Raw genomic sequence first — 13,534 nt, forward strand, 5'->3', positions numbered from 1 at the left:
TTACTTTAGTCAATAGCCATTTATGAACTGTATACTGAATTGTCTTTAAAATGCTGATTCATAATGTCAATATGTGGACAGTTCTTGGCATATTTTGGTAAATATGATATTAATGTAAAGAATAAATTAATATATAAATTATAATTTCCAGTGATTCTGAAAATTGCTTTCCCTGTGAAGATGGCTTTCACCCCTTAGTATACTTACAGAAGGATAGGCTGCAAGATTTGCTACAGTACGATTACGTGAGAGGAATCCATGGTAGTAGAGCAAGGCAAAGATGCTGACTGACTGGATATGTTTCCTCCTATGGTTCTATACTAGCACTTCTATGGTATTACATTGGCTTGAAATGGCTAGGCTTAAAATGACCTCTGGGTCGATAGTCTAGTAATCTCCTATGATCCTATGAACCAGAGGAAAAGTAGAAATTAGACCACAGACCAGAGGAGTGTCAGTCTTTTGGTGCATATGCATTGGGGAATACGAGTTGGGAAGAAAGATGCAATTTGGCCAATGAAATGAACTTTGAAAGTTGTTCAAACTCCAAATGATGGTGGCCAAGTGCAGTGTCATGTAGGGTGCATTGCATAATTTGTGACTTTATTGAGCCTACACTGATAATTGAAAAAGTGATTTGAATGCTTTATATGTGGCTGATGATGGTGATGAGTGTAATACCTTTGTAAATATAGCTTTGGTTTGTGATTTTTCTAAGTATGTTTGTTAACAGAAAGTATGGATTTATTTAAGAGTGAATTCTTAAATACACCAAATGACGCTAGAATAGTAGTGCATATAGACTGTGTCACACTCATGATACTACCCGTGATACCTAAATGTATAAGTTACAAAGTTATTACTACACATGTTCTGAAAACTTGCTTTAACTGAAATTGATATGCATGTGTTCATAGAAACAAAGAAATATAGTGATTCTAAACTTTAGGTAGGGCTAATACTCAGGAGGGGACAAAATGCTGATATACGTGTGACTTCAGTACGTGTTTTCCCTGTACACAGTTAAATTAACTTTTAATAGGATTATTTTGAATTTAAGTGATTTAAATACCTTATACAAGTCTGCAGCCTTGGCAAGCATAACACTGTTATAAATGTTTCTTGAGAATGTGGTTTTATAAGCATGCTAAGAGTAACTGAAACCATGGACTTATGCAAGGAAAAGATATCAAAAGGCACACAGTGACACTAAAATAGTGGTCTAAAGAGACTGCTGGATCATGATTCAGCACTTAACTTTGCAAACAGTTCATATTTCTTGAGTTAATTATGTGTCTGATTATTAAATGGGGAATCTGTAGATTTCAAGGAATTTAAGGATTCAGCACTGGACTGATGTTCACGGTGGACACAACACTGTCCTACATTACTGTGTATTTCTTTAGGATGTTTTTAACTAACAAGAAGAACCTGTGGGATGACATATGCTGATATTATTTTATTTATTTTTGAATGTATGCTCTTTTGGAGGTCTTGATAAAATTGTTTATGCATGATAAGTGATGATTTGAAACGTAATGTTGATGTTGAAAACACTGGGGCTTAGCATGGCTCATTATTTTGCACCATTGTTTTAGATGGTGCTTTGTTAAAACATATAATCACTGATGAGTCAACAAAAATATTCATAAATGTCGACACTAACATTTAATATATTAGTAACTGGTCTGATATTTACAAGAATATATTTGTGTGATCTGTGATTATAATTCTTTTAGAGTATTTAAAAGGACCAGACCATAAAATTATAATAATAAGAGTGTCCATTGTGTTATGAGGAATAATTTGGTAACAGTTATAAGGAGTATGTCACTATTTGATAAGATGGACTTTACCAAGAGTACTCCTTTGTTTTATGATGTATTCCCTAACTGATTTTTCTGTGTTAATTATAGGAGGACTTGACATGGACAGCAAGCAGGGAGATTAATAGAATTATGTGGCAAACTGTTAATATTGATAAGTGCTACAGTAAGAGATGGTGACGAGTGCATTAAGGCCAATGAGTAAGAACTTTGATAAGATTCAGAGGATTAAGAGCAGAAATTTGCTGTTAAATGAGAAATTTAATTATGATTTGTTGCCCAGATATTTAAAGTATTCATAGCCAAAAATATTTGTAGATATTTTATCACACACAAACACACACACATAAATATATATATATATATATATATATATATATATATATATATATATATATATATATATATATATATATATATATGTATGTATCTATATATATATATTGTAATTACTAGTAAGTTGATAGAGGCTTGAAGAATTAACCTGTATGTTTGGATTTTATAGCTGTCAATATGGAGACCTTCTGGATTTGTTTTTGAAGGTCAAGTGCTCTTTTATAATATGATAATACAGGAAGCATACTTTTGCTGTGTTATGTTTTACTTTTCTGGTTATTGAATTCTGCTGTAATGATGACAGTGACGGTCTGTTTTCTTATTTTTTTTTTCTATTTAATGTTGCTTAAGAGCAAAATACCTGGCAAATATTTACCTGTGTTTCTTTAGGAATTTGATTTTTATTTTACTGTTAACATGTATTATTGGACTGATAGAAAGGAAGAAACACTGCTTATAATGAGGATATTTGGAATTATGTTTCTGTGGCTCAGTGTAATGTCAAAGATGGATAACAAAGTATCAGTGTGAGACCATGTTCATGACAGCAAGTTCGGTATATACTTGATGGATGCTAACTGTGTGAATCTTGTCAAGTAGAAGGGCTGGAGTTATATACTGGTTTGTTTGTGTCTTTTGGCTTTTCCCGGTTAGGGGTTGCCACAGCGGAACTCCGGTCCACTAATGATTGGTAGTTGATTTTTACGTGCCGAGTTACCAGGCCTGATGCACAACCTTCAACGAAGGTACGCCCATTCACGCATGCCTCCACGCAGAAGACGCTCTAGCTGAGAATCGAACCGGACCGCATCTTACTGTGAGGTGACAATGCTACCGCAGCACCACCACCGCAGATATTACTGGTAAATACCTGGTTGCAACTGCCTATTTAACTTTACAATTTACTCACTCACATTGTACTCATTCTGCAGCAGTTAGCCATTTTTAAGTAGACATTCACTCATGTTGTGAGATTTCTGGCAACTAGTAAATATGAATGCTTTATAAAGAGATTTAATTGTAAATTAAACATAGGAAACTTTTTTGATATTAACCTGGATGTTGTTTATATAGGTTGGAAAATAATCATTCTTCTTAGTAATGATTACTTTTTCTTAAATTCCAAAAATATTAATTGAAATCAAATCTTTTCTGACACAGCACAAACTATTTTACAAAAATTAAAGCACTGCTGTTGCCGTTTTCTGTCTACAATATTGCCTTCCAATCTGGAAGCTAGCTATAGGGAAATAGCATAATGTTTAGGTGTGATGAAGCCGTCTGTGTATTTGGGGCCTTTCAACACCCCTGAGTGGTTTATTATTTCTTTGTAACATCCACCGTGTCAGGCATTACTGCTTATTTAACAGCTTCTCTGCACCTCATTGAGCTCCTAATGGAGGAAGTTTCAAGCTGATGATATCAGAGCTGCAGCGTTGAACTCCCTGATCACTGTTTTCTATATAAAGTAATTGCTGGTGTGGTTTCTAATTGTGCATGAGAAGTCATTCCCTTGTTATTGTGATTTTCTATTTTGCTCAGGTTTGGGTGACCATGGAACTGGAATACAAAAGTTTAGGAGTTTGTAGACCCCACATACAAAACCATCACAAAAATATTAATTTTATTATTTTTCCTTTCTTTTTTTTTTTTGTAATGAGTTTCATACAAATTAAATTTAGTGGTTTGGATCTTCAACAAGTTGGAAATTGAAGATTCACTGGGAAAGCCGTATTTAACACCGTATGTACCATACTGTAGGATTTCCTTGGAAATACATGCAGCATTGTTTACATTGAGTCAGATATAAGAAAAAAAAAATAAGTTGTTGGTTATGTAAGATCTGCACCTTGGCCAGATGGGAGGTGAAATGGGCATATTAAGTTGTCCAAAACCTCATTAAAGGTCAACAGAAGCTATGTGTTTATGAAAATAGCTTTAGACATTCCCATACCTTAGCAGTGAATTAATTCACACTGCACCTGACCAATTGGTAAATTACAGGTATTTTCTTTCTGGCTGGTTTATACATGTATGCATTCAACATGTTGAGTCATTGTCAGTGCTTATCTGTGTATATGGGGTGTAGCACCCTATCAATTTCCACTTCATAGCTTTTATATGATAGTATCCAGAGGCCTGGCATGAAAATAATTTTACTAGCAATACATTTTCGATGTATCATTCTAGAAAGAAATATAAAATGCCACTAATTTGCAGAGTTAATGGGTTATTCTTATTCTTAAACTTCCCCAGCACAGTTGGTGTTTCAGTCCAAGATGGGAGCAACACTTTTTTGTGGTATATATTGCATACTTCCACTGTCAATGATGTGTGCCTGAGGCATCTGAGCTGCTGTTAATAAATTCTGTACAAAAAATTGTGCATTCTTGCAAAAAGTGAAAAAAAAGTCCTTCAGAAAGCATCCATTCCCTTGACCACCTATCTGACAGTGTACTATATGCCCGAAATGAAGTCCAGCTACTGTGAACTGTAGATGCAATTTGTTGTCAAATTAATTGTTAAATGAACAAATAACCTTCATTTGTATCATCTTTTACTCATGACAATGTGAGGTGTGTAACACTTAAGAAACTGGAGGCAAAGTCATCTCAGCCTTACAGTATATGATAGCTAAAGCAGGAAAAACTGTGTTTAATATAGTCCAAAAAGTAGTTTTCTGTGGGGGACTTGTATGATTTTTTTGCACGGATATACCTGAGTATTGTTTTTCAGTTTTAGATACACCAGTTAAGAAGTTATTTACATTTTCCCCTTCTGTATTTTCATTTTGCATACATTTTGCATCAGGTAAAAGCTAAATTTACAAGATTCTATTCCAAGGCAAGAGATTTTTTTAACCAGAGTCTAGCTTCCCTGTACACTGGCATCTTATGCAACAGACGTAAACTTTAGTTTTCTTTTATTAGAGTTAGAAAAAGTATGTGTCATTGAGGGTTGAAGCGTTGGACACAACCTGTGTTATGAGCAGACTTTTAATCTTGACTGTTTTGCCTCAAAACTTAGGTAGTTTAAAACAGCAAAAGCAATGTTCTGTTGCATTTGTCCCTTCGGACCTCTAATAGCTGCAACAACATGTTATGATATAAAGATATTGAAAGTAACCAGTTTTTCATCCAAAGTGACTAATCTTGTTCAACTCACTCTGTACAATTTTGTTTGTGTCTTTCGGCTTTTCCCAGTTAGGGGTCGCCACAGCGGAACTCCGGTCTGCTAATGATTGGCAGTTGATTTTTACGTACCGGCTTGCCAGGCCTGAAGCACAACCTTCAACGAAGGTACGCCCATTCACGCATGTCTCCACGCAGAAGACTCTCTAGTTGAGAATCGAACCGGAGAGCGTCTTACTAACTTTAATGCTATTGTTTCCTCTTACTCTATGCCTTGCACTTCATCATTGTGTGCAGGCTTGTTTACTCTTGTTACTGCACTGTACCTACAGTCTAATTCACTTCTTGAAATTGACAACTATTGTTTTTAAAGTAAATTTTTTGTGGTCTTTACAGTTTTTCCTTATAAAACACTAATGTAGTATAAGGATTCTGACTGCATTAAGCCAGTGGGGTTTGCATCTGTATTTGACTGACTTTGTGAAAATAACTGTATATTAACTATCTTCAGGAACTCAGGGAAGGAAGTACATTGTGTGTCTTTTTGTGGCTCTGCAACTGAAAATGAGCAGCTCATTACTGAACAGTTCAGGGTACATTTTTCAGTAGCGAACAATGGAATTTTTATGAACAGCATATTAAATTATAGTTCCATTCACACTTAAGGCCTTAATATTTCCTCTCTCACTAGCCCTCTAGTGACCACCTTTCCTCCATCTTTATTCATTCTTCAGTTAAATTTATCATTGTAAATATAGGTGGGAATTATTAAGCATTTCCATTTCTTCTCAGAACTATTGTGGATTTCTCAGCCCAATATTTTTGGTCATTTGAAGAGGGAATGTATGTGTGAGGTAGAACTCAATGAGAAAAGGAAACTGTTTAAAGAATGCAAGGAGTTAAAGCTGAACTCTAGAACTTTCCAATTATTTCTCCATTGTGCACAGCATCAGAGCTATATAGAAAGATTTTCATGTCAAATCACACTGATGATAATTTTCATCCCAGAAGCACATACCCAGTTCACAGTGCACAAAGCTCATTTCACAGCTGGAATTAACTGGGTACTGCTCTCTTACTTCCTATGTAATACAACTCAGTGTGTATCACACTAAGTGCAGACAGGTATAATATTAATTCCTTAGTCTGTTGGCTGTAAGCATGATAATTAAAGATGACTGTTAATTTGTCCCCACACACACAAACCCATTTTTCTAGTGGCACCTGTTTCTTTTCTTACTGGCTCTTTGTTTCTATCTAGGGATGACAGACAGGTTCCCAGGCTAGGCCAGACCCATAAGGACATTTTTGTTATGTCCAGGAAGCCATATCAGTGTATTTGCTCCAAAGAGTAGGAGAATCAGACACTACAGAGTGAGCTAGATGATGCTAATATGGAGGTTCCTGCCCTGTCATGCTTAATCCTTTTTTAGGATGCAGCTCATGGACTTGCAAGGTGTACCTAGTCAAGAACAGAGGTGCATTTCCATACATCTACTTTCATGAATAAGGAGCTCTTGCACCACAGTAAAATCTCAGTTCTTCCTCACCTCTTGTGCACCCACCTGCAGGTACTGTTGATGTGGCTAGCCTAACTACCACTCTTCCTCCAGGAATGATGAGCTGACATCAGCTACTCTGTTGTATAATTCTTTGCTCTGGCTTTCCCAGGATCATTACTGATAATAAAAATGGATTATCAGGTCATAGTTAGGGCTTCATCCTAGTAATCAACAAGGCCTAAAAAAAATAACAAAAATAGTCCCTACTCTGGTCCAGTTATCAAGGAGGCTCAATCCTCACCACTGACACTGGTGAGGGACAGACACTAGGAACAAAAATGGATACACACAGTATTTTCTGATGCAGCTGTCTGCATTAAGCACAATTTCCCTTAAAACCACAGAGGGAGCACACTCAAGACCTGGGGCTGGACTCTCTCTATTCAGGCACCAAACAAGACTCCACACTGACCACATCGGAGCTCTGTGTCCCTGTTCCAAGTAGCTGACACATGCACTTGGATATTTGATCTTCACATGCACACACACTCTCACACATACACACACACACACACACACACACACACACACACACACACACACATGCACATACCTGGGAAAGGCTGGCACAGATTTACTAGCTGTGACCCCTCTGCCCAGACTTTAATGTAATTATGCTGCCACCTGTCAGCTACTCTAAGGCTCTTACAAGGGTACCCAGTTATACTAAGTAAAATTAATACTAATACAAATGGTAGAGTTGGACCAGTGCAGCAAGGCTTTCAGAATTGGCAGCATTGTCACTAAAATAAAATAAGCATAAGTACTCTTAAGATGTTAAAAGTATTATCTAAAAGACCAGCCATAATGAAAGGTATAGAAGTATTTAATAATAAATAGTAAAATAGAAAACATGAGAATACTGAATATCTAGTTACAATAAACACCAGAGTTTCAATCACAGGAGATATAAGAAATAACACAGTTGGATAGATTCATACAGATGCAGAAAAACAATACTTAACTCATCTCACTATATTTTCCCGACTGACAAAAGATTGCTGTTCCCTAGTTAAGTTCCTTACTACAGCAAGGCAAGATGAGGTGTTTGGTTGTTTGAGATATATGTGAGTGATCTTTCCTGTCAGGTTCCAAGAAAACAAAATGCTGCTGTGAGAGTTCTATCTTATTTCTCACTAATATCTAAAAAAATATTTCAGTGCTGGTTATAGAATGACATCACATCTGGTTACCTGACTTTAGTACAATACACTCTCATAGCTTTGCTAAGATCTGTTGCAGCATCTGAAAGCTATAAAACTATTTCAAAAACTGCCACCCTTCCAGGGTAGCAATTATTTCTCCCCTAAGGACAATACAGTAAGATTCCTAGTCCTGATTTTCCCAGACATTTTTCCCTTTGGCTGCAATCAGACCACTAAGATAAAATTTTTATGGTGTAAGCCAACCCATTTAATTTTCAACCTATTTTTCAAAATGAGCTGGACTGAGATTAACCTCTTCCCTTCAAGAATTCTCTGTTAAAAATATACATTTAATTAGTCATAATAATAATAATACGTGTATATCTCTTTTTCTGTCCAGCAGGACCCACTGTTGATGCATTTTTACCACAAGGAACTTTGCAAATACATTTTTAACACAAGCATCTGTACAAAGTGTAATAGTCAAAGGACATAGAATTTTTTACAAAACTCCAGCTAGCTATGTTGGCATATGCTACACATGCACTGCCCTACTCTCCCTGGCACAGATGGCACTACCTTATAATATCACTGTTTGTAATACTGTTATTGTACTCTCATGCTTATATAAGATTTAATAAGAACAGACTATAATTTATAAGAAATTCAACTAATTCAGCATGCTAATGTACAGACTTGCTAAGGAAATTTGAAATGAAGATAAAAACATTGTTAATAAAATAGTTAATAAATACTTGGTAATGGAGTATTGAATGAGAATATGATGCATTTTGAGACTGCTAAATGGATCTGTAGAACATGCAAAAGGTGATACATTTTTACCCATGGCTACCTCAGCACGTGCATGAATGGTGCAACAATCTAATACACAGTGAATCAATGAAATATGCAGACGATGTAATGGTATTATGCAAGTTATGAGTACAGCATGGTGCCAAGGGACAGTTCTGCAGATCATATTTTAAGCAGTATGATGACTGAGAATTTGTTGTACAAAACAAGATAAAACTTCCTAATTCCTCCCTTTCCACCAGCAAAGGGCAGCAGCTGTGAGTAGAGGCAGCCTTGGATTTATTATCAACAAACTTTTTCACCAGGGCTGCAAGTTGTATGCAGAACTTTCATCTTCCTCACATACAGAAGGATTATGTTGCGGGAATTGCACACACATAAAAAAGTAAAAGCATTTATACTCAAAAAATTGGCAGAGTGCATATACTATTTATTGATAAACAGAGGCTCATGTCTTGATGTAAAGGATGATGGTTAGTGTGCATAGTAATAGATGGTAATTTTAGCACATCCCCAGTAGAAACTCAAAAGGCCTGAGATTGTGCCTTCATAAAAAACTGATATAAGTAGAGAAATCTTAGGGAGATACAGTAGCTTGAGACTGGAGAAGCCCTCTAACATTCTCTCTTTCTGTTATGGTTCATAGGTGAATACAAGGCTAGCTGCCCTAAAGGGCCATTTTAAGTCTAGTCGGTAAAGCAAGGTCAGAATCAAACCCAGCGCATTGTATGTATGAGGTGAAGACCTTAACCATTTTGTTAAACCCACCCCCATATTAAATATTAGAAAAGAAGGTAATAAGAAAACAGATTAATTTTTCTCATTATATATAGATAGAAGTAGGCATAGCTATCGGTAATCTCATTTTAGAAGTACTTTCCTTACTTCCTTCAAGTACCTGGAAAACTGCTTACAACAGAATTAACATTATAAGAAGAAGCCAAAATCAGTAAACAATAATAAAATATGGACAAGCTGTGCTTTCCAAATGGCATTTAGTTAGGCAAAGTATAGTAGCAAAATCTGTGAGTGGGTTGATTAGAGGGTGAGGGTGGGGGCAAAGAAATGACCTTTACAACCAACAGGGATGATGTTTCATTAAAATTATATTATTTGAATCCATAAAACTATATAAATGCTAAAATCCTTTACTGCTAAATTTATTAACAAAATGTATTCTGTAGCTAGCAGCTGTTACTCTGAGTGTGATTTGTTTAGAACAGATCTTGACTGTGTTATGTGGTCATATATTAAAATGCAGAAGGAATGCATGGAAAGTGACTCACTGTTCAACAGAACCCTTGTTGGGTGTAAACATTTATCTGACAAGCAAATAATTGTCTCTTACGAGTCTTTTGCCAAGGGTCATTTGGATGTTTAGGACATATTAACATAATGGCAAATGGATTTATCTGGTCTTCTCTTACTAGTGGGGCCATAAAACAGTTTGCAAATCCCCAATCTTTTTAAATAAACATAAGAAAATAGAAATATCTACCTATCATTGGACAAAGTTAAATGGTAAACATTCTTATCAAGTGACTACAAAACTTTTATGGTAAAATGCTTTTTGGCTGCATATATACCATGAGTCTCTGGAGACAGATGTTTTGTCGGGAGGAGTGAAAAGTGTCTGTCATTGTTCTATACATTTCTGGTGCAAAGATTAGATTCCAACCTCTTTTGAAATATTGCCTGTAGTCTGCAATATTGTCACAAAACTGTATCTAACTGCACCCATTTTTAATGGTGCACAATTATGGCACCAGGACAGTTATTTAATTGGTTATGCTTATTTTCTTGTTTCTTATCAGCACTTTGCCTAAAACTTTATAAAACATATTTAGTGATATAAACATAATTCATTAATGACATACATGGCAGATCTAGAATGTTTTTATGATAGTATTGAGTGGCATAAAACAATGTCCTCATTGTCCATGGAATTCTTTGTCATTTTATGCTGACTGCTAATTTATTTATGTTAACCACTGCCCCTTACTGCAATCTAACTTATCCTTCCTTAGGACATGGGCAACTCTCCTTTGTACTTCATGCTAGCAACTTCTTTACAGACACACACACACACACACACACACACCACATACTATTAGCCCACATAACCATTATTATATTCATTAATCTACATGTTGAATCTTTTTGACATCTGTCTTATTGCACTGAATTTTCTGACTACTTCTATACAATTGTCCTCTGAGAGGTTTGCTTTCTTTTGTATAATCATTCTGAAGCCTATTCTGTTCCTGCCAAAACTGGTCCAGCTCCTTACTCTGAATGTATGCCTCTCTTTCTGCATTACTGATATGTTCTTGGGAGTATTGTTTCCCCTCACCTATTATTTCACCTTAGCTCTGCACTCTTGTGATTCCTTTTAAAGGAAATACAAGGACTAAAGGATAGAACTAGGGGCCTCAGTCAGGCATATATCTGTATTTAGTAAATGCAAAATAATCAGTCAGAACAGTCCATATAACTAAAACAAATTCCTTCAAATATCTTTTAGTTGCAAAATAAATATTCTGAATATATATATATATATATATATATATATATATATATATATATATATATATATATACATATATATATATATACTGATACATACACGCATATACATATGTCTTTAAACAAGTTCAGACAGTCTCTACATTATTCAGTCTGTATATATATTGTTGTCCACAGAGAAACTATTTTTGCCTTCATACATAAGTTCTGTGAAGCACCACCCAATACACACACACACACACACACACACACACACACACACACACACACACACACACACACACACACACACACACACACACACACACAATGTACAAAAAGCTATGTACATCTAGACTGCACAATGTCATTTCTCTGTGATATTTATTGAAATATAAATGAACCTTAGAGCATAAATCAGGCAAATTGAGGCTTTATACTTCTCAACATCTCAACAGTAGTGCCAAAATTTAACATGGGGGTAGTCTGCTTCAGAGATTGACTTATATGATAATGTTAACATTCCAAAGAATAATTTTGCTCTTAGAAAAAGGAATTTGTTTGGGGACTGGGATAGCCATACATTTCATTGGAACCATAAGATAAACATCCTCAGCCCAGATGCTTTCTAACAAACATTAATTGTTTAATTGGTAAACAATTGGAAGAAGTTAGTTGGGTTTTTAACAATTGCCCAAAGAATGTTGTCAATGCATCCTGTTTGGATGACGTGATTGTGCTAGGACATAGAAAGGCATTCATGATGGTATCTGTATGTTTTGCAATAATGACTTTTGGTTGCTGTGGCAAGAGAAATTAGATTTACTTCAAATTAATCTTTGGTAGACTTTATTTTTTCTTCCGAATTGTTTGATGAGGGTGATTTTATCATGATGGGTGCTACACCACCTAATTGTTGCCACAATGCTTTCTTTCTGTTGTATAGTCTATTCAGGTTGTGATTCCAACAGGGTGGCTTGTTTTCTGAGTTAGCTCGGTAATTATTCCAGGTGTGCACAGCTGCCTTTGTGCAGCTATAAACATGATAGTATAAGGTTTCTGAGAACAGTTCCACATAAGCACAGTGTTAACAGGGGTGAGTGGGATATTCATTTGACAATGAACTTTTAACGTTCAGAGCTGACAACATGATAGCTTACAGTCAACTGAAAAAAATTGTTGAGAGGACACATGTGTGATGACCTTGCCCTGGCCAAGCAATCAAGGAGCCTCAATCCTCACCACTAACACCAGGGAGGTTGTCTCATAGAAGAAGAAAGGATAAATAATCTGCACAGTAAAATACGATTTCTCTTAAATGCACACAGAGATCACAGTCAGTCTGGGGTTGGTTGCTCCCTTGCTCTCCAGGTCCCCAATAAGACTCCCCACTCGCACAGCTATAGGGTCCAGATCTCAGCCTAGCTGGCAAGCTAATCTCCAATCCCCTCTCTGTCCAACCAGTGCTTCGTGTCCCTGCCCAGGTAGCTGATACACACCCACACTTTGAGATAAGTATTTATACAACTTCACAGACAATCCTGGGAAAGGCTGACACAGATTTTCTAGCTGTGCCCTTTTACCCAGACTATACTGTAGTAATTTCTGCCACCACCAGCTTAATAATTATCAGCTAACCAAAGGCCCTTGAAAGGGTGTCCAATTATTGCTGTGCAATATTATTATCCAATTGGTAATGTGACTATTCAGTTTAAGGCTTATTAGAGTGGCTTATTACAATAACCTCTATAAATATGCAATGTACTCTAGAGTTTACTTTGTCTCTGCACAAACCAGCCACAGGTAAAGGTTTTAAAAATATTTAATAATAAATAATTAAAAACACAAGACAATACTACTACACCACAGAGATATCTAAGAGTTCAGAGATCACACAGAAACTTAAAATAATACAGTAGGACAGGTCTGATGTCAAAGAAAAACACTTAATCTAACTTTCTAATCTTTAGCTATCCTTAAGAGAAAACACAGTGCTATAATCCTACTTACAGACATAAAGAGCATAAGCAGTGCTGGGGTTGATGGTCCAAGACAAATGCTTTCAGTCTCTCACTGAACAATAGTTTTTAAAACACTAACAAACAGCTCTGCTAAGGCCCTCCCAAATTGCATCATTTTGACACTTAGGTTTTCCCAGTATTCACATTACATCATTTTGATACTTAGTCTGGAGTTCCTAGTCCACAAACTGCATT

This window comes from Protopterus annectens, chromosome 7.part0, assembly GCF_019279795.1.
Source record: "Protopterus annectens isolate FY-2018-M chromosome 7.part0, PAN1.0, whole genome shotgun sequence".
In the NCBI taxonomy this organism is placed as follows: domain Eukaryota; kingdom Metazoa; phylum Chordata; order Ceratodontiformes; family Protopteridae; genus Protopterus; species Protopterus annectens.